At 40.3% G+C, this 14,435-nt stretch overlaps 2 non-coding genes across 2 annotated transcripts; one reads left to right on the forward strand and one right to left on the reverse strand.

Annotated features, from left to right (window-relative positions):
- Positions 1 to 412: 412 nt before the first annotated feature.
- On the reverse strand, positions 413 to 516 carry LOC148579750 (small nucleolar RNA R71). Its single transcript, XR_015899055.1, has one exon. It is a non-coding gene; the product is annotated as a small nucleolar RNA R71 (small nucleolar RNA).
- An 11,458-nt stretch (positions 517 to 11,974) lies between these two features.
- Positions 11,975 to 12,082, forward strand: LOC148579751 (small nucleolar RNA R71). The gene has a single exon (XR_015896362.1). It is a non-coding gene; the product is annotated as a small nucleolar RNA R71 (small nucleolar RNA).
- The last annotated feature ends 2,353 nt before the right edge of the window (positions 12,083 to 14,435 follow it).

Genomic DNA, 14,435 nt, shown 5'->3' on the forward strand with positions numbered 1-14,435 from the left:
TCCACCAGCAGGAGCAGCCAACAACAACAACAATCCACCACAGAGAAGAGTTTTGCCTTCCTATACATTTGCAAATCCTAGACATTGTGGGAGTATCATTCTTACCCCAAATGTTAATGCAAACAACTTTGAACTGAAGCCACAGCTCATCACCTTGGTTCAAAACAACTGCTCATATGGAGGAGGACCACTTGAAGATCCAAACCAACACTTGTCTACTTTCCTGAGGATTTATGATACTGTCAAAACCAATGGTGTGCATCCTGACAGCTACAAGCTGCTGTTATTTCCATTTTTCCTCAGAGACAAAGCTACTCAATGGTTGGAATCCTTCCCAAGAAACAGCATCAACAATTGGGAAGATTTAGTGAGCAAGTTCCTTGCCAAATTTTACCCGCCTCAGAGGATTATTAGGTTGAAGAATGAAGTACAAATATTCACACAGATGGATACTGAACCCCTCTATGAGGCATGAGAGAGATACAAGGCTTTAATCAGGAAGTGTCCTCCTGAAATATTCAATGAATGGGACATATTACAGAATTTTTATGAAGGCTTGACATTGAAATCTCAAGAAGCTCTGGATCACTCAGCTGGAGGCTCTTTGCAACTCATGAAAACTGCAGAGGAGGCCCAAAATCTCATTGAGATGGTGGCTAACAACCAATATTTATTTGCTCACTAAATGCAACGCCAACTGTCACAAAGGAAAGGAGTGATGGAGTTGGAAGGAGTGGACTCAATCCTAGCTCAAAACAAAATGATGCATCAGCAGATTCAGCAACAATTTGAGCAAATGGCCAAAAGAGTTGATAGCCTCCAAGTTGCAGCAGTAAATACAAGCCAACCATCAACCACATGGGGGCAAGGTGAAGAAGCTTGTGAAGATCAACAGCAAGAACAAGTGAATTACATGCACAATCAAGGCTTTGGACACAATGAGGTTTATGGTGACACTTACAACCCCTCCTGGAAGAACCATCCAAACCTTAGGTGGGGAGACAATCACACTCAGATTCAACAGCCATGGCAAAAGAATTCAACCCAAAATAGTTGAAAAAATACAAACAAAACAACTAGCAGAATAATAACCAAAATACATACATAAAACCACAAAACACTTACCCCAACTCTAACCATCATCCATCCAATAACCAAACCACCAATCAAAATACATACCATCAACCCTCAACATCTCACAACCAACTAATCTCACAAGACTCTCAGAGGATCACCAATTTGGAACTCTTAATGGAGAAAATAATGAAGCACCAAGAGATGACAACAAAGAACCAGGAAGCTTCCATGAAAAATATGAAAAGGCAGATTGGACAGCTTTCCAAGCAGATTGCTATTGAGATCCCATAAAGCTCATTACCAAGCGACACCATTCCTAATCCAAAAGAGGAGTGCAAAGCTATACAGCTAAGGAGTGGAAAGACTGACGTGGCAGAAATTGGCTAATTAAGAATTGATATAAGTTGTGCGTTGCAAGTATAGTTCTTAACCAACCAGAAATCCGCTTATCAATTTAGAAAGGTTGTCACAAAAATTAAAATTAAAATACTGGGAGTATGAATCCCAGGTCGTCTCCTAACGAGTTGCAGAAAGGTGTGATATTTTATTAATCAGATATTTTTAGAAAGAGTTTGAGTTGAAGAAACAGGAAATTAAATTGGGGAAATTAAGTAATTTAAATAAAAGCCTTGACTGGGAGTAGATTAGTTGGAAGCCCTATTCTTATTGCAGTACTCTCAAGATTAATTGATAATTGAAGGTCGTTCAGTTTAGTTATCCCTTACTAAATAAGGGAAAGTCAAACAAGTTGGAATGATGTTTCTACTCACAAGTCCCAATCCGCTTACTTGGAAGGGTTGGCGTTAGTGACTAGAGAGCCATCCAACAATGAACCCAATTACAATTTCTCCTTTGAACATTCCAACTCAAAGGTTCCTTTCAATCAACTCCCAATCTAGTTAGGGAACTACTCGCTCATTGTGAATGTAGAACTCATAACATAGGAAAGGGAATTAAAGAAAGACATGATAAATAAAACTCAAAGGAATTAATTAAAAATAAAAGTAACTCTTGTATTAATAAATTCTAAAAAATAATCCAATAGTAAAATTGAGTAAATTAAAGGACATGGAAGAGTAAAGCCAAGTAAAGAAAACAAACTAGAATGACGAAGTCTTGATGAGGTAATAACTCTTCTCAATATCCCAATGCAAAGAGCAATTGAAATAAAAATCCTAAGAACTATGAATGTGTAGAGAGAAAACCTAGAGGAGGAGTAAAACTAGATCTAAAAACTAAAAACTCTGTAGAATGAATGTTGTTTTGGTTTTCATATGTCCTCTGGCTCTAGTATGCTTTTCCGGGCCGAAAACTGGGTCAAAACAGGGCCCAAAATCGCCCCCAGTGAATTCTGCAGATTATGCAGATCGCGCATGTCACGCGATCGCGTCATTCATGCGGACGCGTCATGCGGCATTTTGCTTTGCCACGTGGGCGCGTCGTCCACGCCTCTGCATCACTTGTGCTATTCCAATCCGCGCGGTCGTGTGAGCCATGCGGCCGCGTCACTGCGATTTCCTCTCTTCAGTGCGGTCTCGTGAGCAATGCGGCCACGTCACTTCTCACTGGTCATCTCCTTAATTTCTTGTGTTCCTTCCATTTTTGCAAGCTTTCTTTCCAATCTCTAACTCATTTATGACCTATAAAGCCTGAAACACTTAACACACAGATCACGGCATCGAATGGAACAAAGGAGAATTAAAATACATAATTAAAAGTCTCTGGAAAGCAAGTTTGCAATCATGTAATAATTTTAGGAAGGAAATATAAATGCATGCTAATCATATGAATAAGTGGTTAAAGATCATGATAAAACCACACAATTAAACACATTATAAACCATAAAATAGTGGTTTATCAACCTCCCCACACTTAAACATTAGCATGTCCTCATGCTTAGTTGAAGGAGATAAAATAAATGAGTAGGAACACGTAAAACTCATGCAATGCAATGCAACCTATATATATGAATGCAACTATATGATTTTTGTCCACTTTATCAATAATAAATAAGCTCTTCAAAATAATTACAAATCAAATTCCACTAATTCAATTCTCATGCAGTAAGAACAGATAAAAATGCAAGAAGGCAGCTCATGAAAGCAGGGAATATAGAATTTTAAGCATTGAACCCTCACTGATGATGTATGTACGCTCTAATCTCTCTAGTGTATAAGGCAATCACTCTATCCTTCTCTAATCATGCTTTCTAATTTTTGTTCTTCTCCTAATCAATCAACAACATTTAATATACCAACACTGACATCATGAGGTCTTTTCAAGGTTATAATGGGGCCAAGGTAATGGTAAGGATACATATATGGCTAAGCTTATAAACTGAATCTTTAATTAACCCAAGCTTTAACATAACCTATGTATATATTCTTTATAACTTTAGAATTCATACCTAGCTACCCAGAATTTCTCTTTCACATTCCATACTCATGTATCAACTTTTATTTTAATGTTATCATACATGCATTGACCTTTGAATTCTTAACTTAACGTTGGGGTAATTTTGTCCCCTTATTTATTTATTGAATATTTTTTATTTTTTTTATTATAAGCATAAAAATAAACATAGCTTATCAATGCACATAGAGTTTTTATTCTTATAGTTTCACATGAGTAGGTATCCAAATTCCCATTCTATTATCATGACACATTCCCTTATTATCTTTTGTTTCCACAATTTTCCATACTTAATTAGCACACACAATTCTATCTTAAGCTAACTAAAGATTCAGTTTGGGATATATAATTATTTTTCCGCTTAAGGCTAGTAATATGGTAAAATATAGAACAAATGGGATTTAAAGGCTCAAAGTGGCTAACAAAGGTAATTGAAAGGGTAGGCTTAATTTGGATAAGTGAGCTAAACGATTAATGGCCTCAATCATATGCAAACATATAAATATAATAAATATTGGACATATAGGATGAAACAAAATATAGATTACAATCATAGAGAAGTAAACACATAAGAATAAAATAATTATGGTTAAATAATGTAACCATGCATAAAAGCTCAAATCTCATAGGTTGTGTGTTCTTTAGCTCAAAAATCATATTCCAAGTACAACTTCAAGCAAATTTAACATAAAAATTTAATTAAAATTAGTGAAATTTTGTTCCAAAAATAGAGTCTTAGAAGAAACTTATTGTCTTTTCAATCAAGTAGAACATGCATGCAACTAATCTATTACTATGCAATTTATCCTATTCTATAAAAGAAAAACAAACTAAATATCCTAATTTATTGGTGTTTAGGTAAGAGAAATTACCTCCGAAAGTCAGGTACTGACCGACCTCCCCACACTTAAGGCTTTGCACAGTCTTTGGTGCCATCTGTCAGGAACAGGGGTGGGCTGGTAGCAGTATCTCCACAGTCGGGACCATCATGGCTCCCTGTGCTGGTAAAGGAAGTGGAGTCCAGGGTGTCTGAGTCCTTGAATTTTCCCATAATCAGCTCCTTGAGGTATGTGAATCGGCGCTTGTTACGGCGCTCTCTCATCTTAGCTTTGTGTTCCTACCGATCCAACCTTTCGAGTATCTGATGGAGCAGTTGGTCTGTGGTAGGTGCTTGTGGTACGGAAGGAGGAATGTCCTGAGCCGGTTCAGTGGGCTTGCTTGTAGTGGCTGCTGAAAGTCTGATATATTTCCCATTAGGACATATTGATCATCCCGTGGAAGTATGGCTTTGGTGTCCCCAGCTCTAAAGGAGACTCCGGCTGCTGAGACGAGATCTGAGATCAAAGCAGGAAAAGGTAAGTTGCCCACGATTTGTATGTGTCCCATGGCATTCCGGATGTCTCTTGGTAGGTTTAGAGGCTGGTCTGTAAGGATGCACCATAGTAGGACGACCATGTCCGCAGTGAAGGAGGACTCGTGAGTGCTCGGAAAGACGTAATAGGACATGATCTGTGCCCATACACGAGCCTCCAAGGTAAGTGCTGAAGCCGAAATTCCCTTAGGGCGGGTACGATGGTATCCGTAGATCCATCGGCTGCCAAGTAGTGCGATAACTCTGAGAACGGTGTCCCAGTCAAATTGGTACATCTGGCGCTTGAGTGCGGCTTCTTGAAAGGCGTCCAAACCTTCTGGAATAGGGGGAAGACCTAGAGCTTTTTGAATGGCCTCTTCTGTAATGGGGACTTGCTTCTGACGGACAAAGACAGACTGCAGGGTTGGTAGGTGGAAGTTGGAGTAGAACTCAACTACCCAAGAAAGATTGACCTGCCTCGTCTGTCTCTGTAGGAAACCCCATTGTCTTTGTGCAATTTGCGGCTCAACAAAGGTAGCAATATGGTTTGGGAGGAGAAGAAGGTATTCGTTGTTGTAGCTCCTTTCTGCCAGGATGGGGAACATCTTCTCACAGTAGCGATTGGGAAATCGTGCAGTGTCCTTTGCTGGGAAGGCTTTTTCTTTATCATCAACCTTTATAATCCTCTTAAGTCTCTTTGTTGAGGGTTTAACCGCAGTTGAAGAGGGTTCTGCCACTAATGCTCTTTTTGTTCCTCTTCTTGCTGTGGATTTGGGAGTAGCTTTCTCTTTTCCTTTCTTGGTGGCCATTCTGAAAAAGGGAAGAGAAAGTAAATTAAATTCAAAGAGATAGAGCAAGGAAGAGAACGGAAAAGGGTGGTTATGAATGCACAATAAAAGTTAAATGATGTTATCACATGGTCATGACTACAAGTGAAAAGTCATCAATGGAAAGTAGTTAGTGCATATGATGACAAGTGAATGCAAGGTGTTTATTGGCATGCTGGCAAAGGCATGAGTAGCATAGATCAAGCATCACTCGTAATAAACCATCACATTTGTATTCACAATTATTTATAACAAATAAAATATAAAAGGGTTTTGTGAAAAATGGGCATTTAATAGTAGAGTAGAATAACGTAGAAAAGTGCAAAATGCCATATGGGCTTTTTCACAAACACATAGCATGCATGGTGAAATAATGTATGGAAAGTATTAAATTGAACATGCAAGCAACCCTTTAAAAAGTAATACATAATTGCCAAACAAATTTAGAACAATCCACAAGCATATAATGAGAGATAATGACTCAAATAAATTTCTAACACCAAGTAAAAAGGAAGAAAATATGAATAATGAAAGGAGAAAGAAAAGAAAAGAAGATAACATATAAAAATAAGAAGAAAAATAGAAAAGTAAGGAGAGAAGAAGAAAAAGAAAACCTTGTTAATGGGGGAGAGAGGGAGAGTGAGGGTGTAAAAAGTAAGAAAGAAGGAAGAAGGAAGAAGGAAGAAGGGAGGAGGAAGAAATCAGGAGGGAAAAGAGAAAATAGGATTTGAGGAGAAAAAGATAAGATAAGTGGCAAATCAAGGAAGCTGTGCGGCGCAATCGACGTGCCGCGCGACTTGCGCTGATACTGATTGACGCGGTCGCGTCGGTCACGCGGTCGCGTGACCCGTTTTATGCCACTGGCGCGAGGGCAGCCTCGCACTCGCACAACTCTCTGTTCAAAATCATTAATTGCCAAATATTGGGTGACACGATCGCGTGGGGCATGCGATCGCGTGAGTGGCCATTAGAAGGATATGACGCGGTCGCGTCGGTCACGCGGCTGCGTGGGAAGGATTGTGCATTCAGCACCACTCTAGCATAACTTTCGGTCGTGCACCCTTTTGATGTCGAATTCTAGGGCACGCGACCGCGTGGGTCACGCGGTCGCGTGGGAGGCCAATGTTCCCATGTGATGCAGACGCGTCAGCGACGCGGTCGCGTGGGGCAATTTGTGCCATTGGCACGCCTCCAGCCACGCTCCTGCGTGACTCTCTATTTGTTTTTATTTTCTCCCATCTCCTTGCGACGCGGACGCGTCAATGATGCGGTCGCGTCGTGTAACCTTTTTTTTCAATTAAAATTAAAAATAAAAGTATGTAAATGCAAATGCACGAAATGTACTAATAAAGAGAAGAGTTATTAAATAGAAAAACTAAAAATAAAGAAAAGAACGATCATACCATGGTGGGTTGTCTCCCACCTAGAACTTTGCTTTAACGTCCGTAAGTTGGACACTCCATTAGCTCAATCTTTGGCTATGTGAGGATCTTCCAAGAGGAAGACCTCGAGCTCCTTGTTTTTCTGCATCTGTTCTCCATGGTACAGCTTTAAACGATGTCCATTAACTTTGATAAGTTCAGAGCTGGAAGGATGGCTTAGGTGATAAACTCCGTACGGTTCGGCCTTCTCTACTCTGTATGGACCTTCCCATCTTGATCTCAACTTGCCTGGCATGAGCCTCTGTCGAGATTTGTAAAGGAGGACTAAGTCTCCAGGTTGAAACTCTTTTCTCTTAATGTGCTGATCATGTACAGCCTTCATCTTCTCCTTGTATAGTCTTGAATTCTCATAAGCTTCTAGGCGAAGGCTTTCCAATTCTTGCAGTTGCGATTTCCTTTCAGCTCTGGCTTCCTCAATTCTCATGTTGCACTCCTTTACTGCCCAAAAGGCTTTGTGCTCGACTTCAATAGGGAGATGACAAGCCTTTCGATAGACTAAGCGGAAAGGACTCATCCCAATGGGTGTCTTGTATACGGTTCTGTACGCCCAAAGTGCATTTTGTAGCCTGGTGCTCCAATCTCTTCTATGAGGTTTGACTATCTTCTGCAAGATACGCTTTATCTCTCTGTTTGATACCTCGGCTTGCCCATTAGTCTGAGGATGGTATGCTGTTGCAACCTTATGAATTATTCCATGCTTCTTCATTAATCCTATTAGTCTCCTGTTACAAAAATGGGTGCCTTGATCGCTCACGATTGCTCGTGGTGATCCAAAGCGACAAATAATGTGGTTTCTCACAAAGAAAACAACAGTGTTAGCATCATCAGTGCGGGTAGAAATTGCTTCCACCCATTTGGAAACATAATCCACAGTTAACAATATATAAAAATAACCATTAGAATTAGGAATGGACCTATGAAGTCAATGCACCAAACATCAAAAATTCCACAGAAAAGCATAATTTTTTGAGGCATTTCATCCCTCTTGGATATATTACCAAATTTTTGGCATGGAAAACAAGATCTACAAAATTCAGCAGCATCTCTAAAAAGTGTAGGCCACCAGAATTCACAGTCTAAGATTTTTCTAGCTGTTCTTTGAGGGCCAAAATGTCCTCCATTCTCAGATGAGTGACAGGCTTCTAAGATGGACTGAAATTCTGATTGAGGAACACACCGTCTAATTACCTGGTCAGTGCCACATCTCCATAAATATGGGTCATCCTATATATAATATTTAGACTCGCTTTTCAGCTTGTCTCTTTGATGCTTAGAAAAGTTTGGAGGAAAGGTGCGGCTAACTAGATAATTAGCTACAGGTGCATACTAAGGGACTACCTCAGATACTGCTTGCAGGTTATCAAATGGGAAATTATCAGCTATAGGAGTGGGGTCATCTGAAATGTACTCAAGGCGACTCAAGTGGTCTGCCACTAAATTCTGGTTACCACTCCTATCCTTAATTTCTAAATCAAATTCTTGTAATAGTAGTATCCAACGTATAAGCCTTGGTTTGGACTCCTTTTTAGCTAATAGATACTTTAGAGCTGTGTGGTCTGAGTACACTACTACCTTCGTACCAAGTAAATAGGCTCGGAATTTATCCAGAGCAAAAATAATAGCAAGAAGCTCTTTCTCAGTAGTAGTGTAATTGGACTATGCTGCATCTAGAGTTTTAGACGCATAAGCAATAACAAAAGGATCCTTACCTTCACGCTGAGCCAATGCTGCTCCTACTGCATGGTTGGAAGCATCGCACATTATTTTGAATGGCTGGCTCCAGTCCGGTCCTCTCACAATTGGAGCTTGAGTCAGGGCGGTCTTCAGCTTATCAAACACTTGTTTGCAATCTTCACTGAACGTGAACCCAATATCCTTCTGCAGTAGTCTGGATAAGGGAAGTGCTACCTTACTGAAGTCCTTAATGAATCTCTTGTAAAACCCTGCATGGCCAAGGAACGAGCGGACTTCCCTCACAGAAGAGGGGTAAGGTGAACTAGAAATAACATCCACCTTTGCTGGATCTACAGATATGCCAGTATTAGACACAACATGTCCTAGTACAATCCCTTGTTTAACCATAAAGTGACATTTTTCAAAATTTAATACAAGGTTTGTACTGACACATCTATCTAATACTCTAGATAATCTATCTAAGCAAAGGCTAAAGGAATCGCCATAAACACTAAAATCATCCATAAAAACTTCCATACAGTCCTCAATAAGATCAGAGAAAAGACTCATCATGCACCTTTGGAAGGTAGCTGGTGCATTGCACAAGCCAACAGCATTCTCTTGTAAGCATAAGTCCCAAAAGGACATGTAAAAGTAGTCTTTTCCTGATCCTCAAGAGCTATATGAATCTGGAAATAACCTGTGTAACCATCTAGAAAATAATAATGTAATTTACCTGACAGGCAATCCAGCATTTGATCAATGAATGGAAGAGGATAGTGATCCTTACGGGTTGCTTGGTTGAGGCGTCTGTAATCGATGCAGACCCGCTAAGCATTCTGTACTCTGGTTGCTATGAGCTCTCCATGCTCATTTTTCACTGTAGTGACTCCAGACTTCTTTGGCACTACTTGTACTGGGCTTATCCATTCACTGTCTGAGATGAGATAGATGATATCTTCCTCCAGTAGTCTGGTCACTTCCTTTTTGACAACCTCTAAGATAGTGGGGTTCAGTCTTCTCTGGGGTTGACGAACGGGCCTTGCTCATTCTTCTAAAAATATTCTGTGCTCACATACTTGAGGGTTGATGCCTACTATATCTGCCAAACTCCACCCAATTGCTTTCTTGTGCCTCCTCAGCACACTTAGTAGCTGCTCTTCTTGTTGAGAAGTGAGTTCCCTTGCAATGATAACTGGACACTTTTGCTTGTCCTCAAGGTAAGCATATTTGAGGTATGGAGAAAGGGGTTTTAATTCTAACTTCTGGTCATGGTCAGGCTCTGGGTTGTTTGGAGTTGGCAACAATGGGTAAGCACTGTCATTGTCCTCTGAGAATGTCCCCACACTTGGACCTTGTCCTGTGTGCTTCTCTTCTAACTCCTCCTGGTGAACTTCAGCCACGGTTTCATCTATAATGTCACACTGGAAGATAGAATGATCTTCTGAAGGGTGCTTCATAACTCCATTCAGATTGAAACTTACTAATCGGCCATCTATTTCAAAAGAGTATGTTCCTGAAAAAGCATCCAATTTGAACTTAGATGTCTTCAGGAATGGTCTTCCAAGTAGGATTGATGATGGCTTCTCTGAGTCATTTTGGGGCATCTCCAGAATATAAAAATCAGTGGAGAATGTGAGTCCCTTAATGCCCACTAATACATCTTCAGCAACTCTAACCACTATAATATTGCTTTTATCTGCTAACATAAAACGAGCTGCCGACCTTTTTAAGGGAGGGAGCCTCAAAATATCATATATAGACAAAGGCATTATACTCACACATGCTCCTAAATCACACATGCAGTCAGAAATTATCACACCACCAATAGTACAATTAACTATACAAGGACCTAGGTCACTACACTTTTCAGGTAAACCTCCCATTAAAGCAGATATGGAACTACCTAAAGGAATAGTTTCTAATTCATTAATTTTGTCTTTATGTATACATAAATCTTTTAGAAACTTTGCATATTTAGGTACCTGTTGAATAACATCAAGAAGAGGAATAGTTACCTCAACCTTTTTGAATATCTCTACCATTTTGGGATCAGGTTCCAGCTGCTTCCTGGGCTTCCTTGCAAGTTATGGAAATGGGATAGGAGTGGTGTCTTCTGCAGTATCTGCGCCCTGTGGTGCTTCCTCCTGTGGTTGAACTTCTTCTTTTTCAGCTATGTCATGTATGTCCTCTTCCTCTTCAGCATCTTCTAGTTCCACTACCTCTTCAGCTGAGGCGTGTTCTGGTAGGCTTGGCTCCTCCTGATTCCTCTCCTGCAATGTGGTTCCGGACCTTAGGGTGATGGCATTAATGCCACCCTTGGGATTGGGTAATGTTTGAGAGGGGATTCTACTGGAGCTCAAAGGCTGGTTATTGGAGTTATTCATTGATCCAATCTGTGAGACAAGAGCTTGCAAAGTAGCGTTCAAACCATTTAGAGTGGCATTAATGTTATTTTCCATGGTCTGTTGTCTCCGATCAATGGATTGTAGTAAATCATCATTAGAAGATAAGGAAGGATAAAGAATTTGAGAGGTCTGCTGTTGGGTATTCTGTGGTCCTTGGGACTATCTCAGGTGAGGCGCTCTATAAGGCTGGTTCTGGTTCTGCTGCCTGTTATTGTTATTATTCCACCTCTGATTTCCCTGATTGTCTCTGCCTCCTCTGTTGTTGTTGTCCCTCCAATTCTGGTTAGGATTGTCCTGCCATCCATGGTTGTAGTTGCCACCTTGATTGTACCCTTGGTTGGGGCGGTCATAGAAGTTATGAGTGGCTGCTATGGTGTTGTCTTTCTGCTGAAGCTACGGACACTCATCAGTATAGTGGCTATAATCAGCACAGATTCCGCAAACTCTCTGTGGGACTAACTGTTGGTTTTTCTGTGGTGGAGAAGGTTGAGCTTGCTGAACTTGCTGTTGATTCAATTACATCTGCTTCAACAAGTTGGTCATTTCACAGATACTCTGAGTTAGAGCAGCAGTCTCTCTGCTAGAGGATACTTCTGCAATGGCTTTTGAACGGCCTTGTTTCTACCTGTGATTCCGAGTAGATTCAGCTAAGTCGCTGATCAATTGCCATGCCTCATCAGTGGTCTTGTACTTTTTCATAGACCCATTGCTAGCACTTTCCAATGTGGTCTTATCTTGGGGCCTCATGCCTTGTGTGACGTAACCGAGCAATACTATCTTGTCAATCATATGGTGGGGGCATGCTTCTAGAAGATTATTGAAGCGCTCCCAGTATTCATAGAGAGTCTCAGATTCATCCTGAACAATCATGGAAATGTCTTTCCTCAGTTTATCAGTAACTTCAGCTGGAAAGAATTTTTCCAAGAATTCTCTTCTCAGTGTATCCCAGTTGGATACAGTTGCTGCTGGTTGAGTGTAGTACCACTCTCTTGCCTTTCCCTCAAGAGAAAACGGAAAAGCTTTAAACAAAATTGAAGTTTCATCTGTACCATCATGCCTGACAGTAGAACAGGCCACTTGAAAATCTCTCAGGTGCTTGATAGGCTCTTGAGCAGGCAAGCCATGAAACTTGGGCATCAAATTGAGCAGTACGGTCTTTGTTTCAAAGTCTGTAGCCACCTCTGGGTGATGCGCTTGAAATAGTTGCATTGTAAAATCAGGGGCCCCAGCCTCCTGGATAGTAACTCTCCTAGCTGCTGCCATGTTACCTGCACGTAAATCAACCAAATCAGTAGAACGGGGGCTGGTTTCTTTCTCAAGTGATGTTTCAGATCTGCCCTCAGAGAGGACTAACCGATGCCGAGCTTTCCTTATTCGTGAAATAGTTCTTTCAATCTCAGAATCGAATACTAGCAAGTTTGGATCAGGAAGTGAACGCGTCATCTAACGAAAGAAACAAGCAGCTCATTGTAACAAGATAAATGAAATGCAAATAAATAAAATCCAATTAATAACTCTAGCACTCTATTGCAATTCTCTGGCAACGGCGCCAAAAATTGACGTGGCAGAAATTGGCTAATTAAGAATTGATATAAGTTGTGCGTTGCAAGTATAGTTCTTAACCAACCAGAAATCTGCTTATCAATTTAGAAAGGTTGTCACAAAAATTTAAATTAAAATACTGGGAGTATGAATCCCAGGTCGTCTCCCAACGAGTTGCAGAAAGGTGTGCTATTTTATTAATCAGATATTTTCAGAAAGAGTTTGAGTTGAATAAACAGGGAATTAAATTGGGGAAATTAAGTAATTTAAATAAAAGCCTTGACTGGGAGTAGATTAGTTAGAAGCCCTATTCTTGTTGCAGTACTCTCAAGATTAATTGATAATTGAAGGTCATTCTGTTTAGTTATCCCTTACTAAATAAGGGAAAGTCAAAAAAGTTGGAATGATGTTTCTACTCACAAGTCCCAATCCACTTACTTGGAAGGATTGGCGTTAGTGACTAGAGAGCCATCCAACAATGAACCCAATTACAATTTCTCCTTTGAACATTCCAACTCAAGGGTTCCTTTCAATCAACTCCCCATCAAGTCAGGGAACTACTCGCTCATTGTGAATGTAGAACTCATAACATAGGAAAGGGAATTAAAGAAAGACATGATAAATAAAACTCAAAGGAATCAATTAAAAATAAAAGTAACTCTTGTATTAATAAATTCTAAAAAATAATCCAATAGTAAAATTGAGTAAATTAAAGGACATGGAAGAGTAAAGCCAAGTAAAGAAAACGAACTAGAATGACGAAGTCTTGATGAGGTAATAACTCTTCTTAATATTCCAATGCAAAGAGCAATCGAAATAAAAATCCTAAGAACTATGAATGTGTAGAGAGAAAACCTAGAGGATGAGTAAAACTAGATCTAAAAACTAAAAACTGTGTAGAATGAATGTTGTTTTGGTTTCTGCATGTCCTCTGGCTCTAGTCTGCTTTTCCGAGCCGAAAACTGGGTCAAAACAGGGCCCAAAATCGCCCCCAGTGAATTCTGCAGATTATGCAGATCACGCATGTCATGCGATCGCGTCATTCATGCGGACGCGTCATGCGGCGTTTTGCTTTGCCATGCGGGCACGTCGTCCACGCCTCCGCATCACTTGTGCTATTCCAATCCGCGCGGTCGCGTGAGCCATGCGGCCGCGTCACTGCGATTTCCTCTCTTTCGCACGGTCGCGTGAGTCATGTGGCCGCGTCACTTCTCGCTGGTCATCTCCTTAATTTCTTGTGTTCCTTCCATTTTTGCAAGCTTCCTTTCCAATCTCCAACTCATTCATGCCCTATAAAGCCTGAAACACTTAACACACAGATCACGGCATCGAATGGAACAATGGAGAATTAAAATACATAATTAAAAGTCTCTAGGAAGCAAGTTTTCAATCATGTAATAATTTTAGGAAGGAAATATAAATGCATGCTAATCATATGAATAAGTGGGTAAAGATCATGATAAAACCACACAATTAAACTCATTATAAACCATAAAATAGTGGTTTATCAAAGACATTGGTGGACAACAAAGAAGCAACCAAGAAAGCTATGGACAGCAACAAAGAGCCAACAGAAAAAGGGGAAGCCAGCAACAAGGATGTGATAACAGGCAAGCAAGCTCAAGAAAAGGAAGACCAACCACAAATCTCAAAAAAAGGGAAGGAAGCAATGGAAGAACCAACCAAGGATCACAAGCAGGGA

This window comes from Arachis ipaensis, chromosome B10, assembly GCF_059453495.1.
Source record: "Arachis ipaensis isolate K30076 ecotype BB chromosome B10, ASM5945349v1, whole genome shotgun sequence".
NCBI lineage: Eukaryota > Viridiplantae > Streptophyta > Magnoliopsida > Fabales > Fabaceae > Arachis > Arachis ipaensis.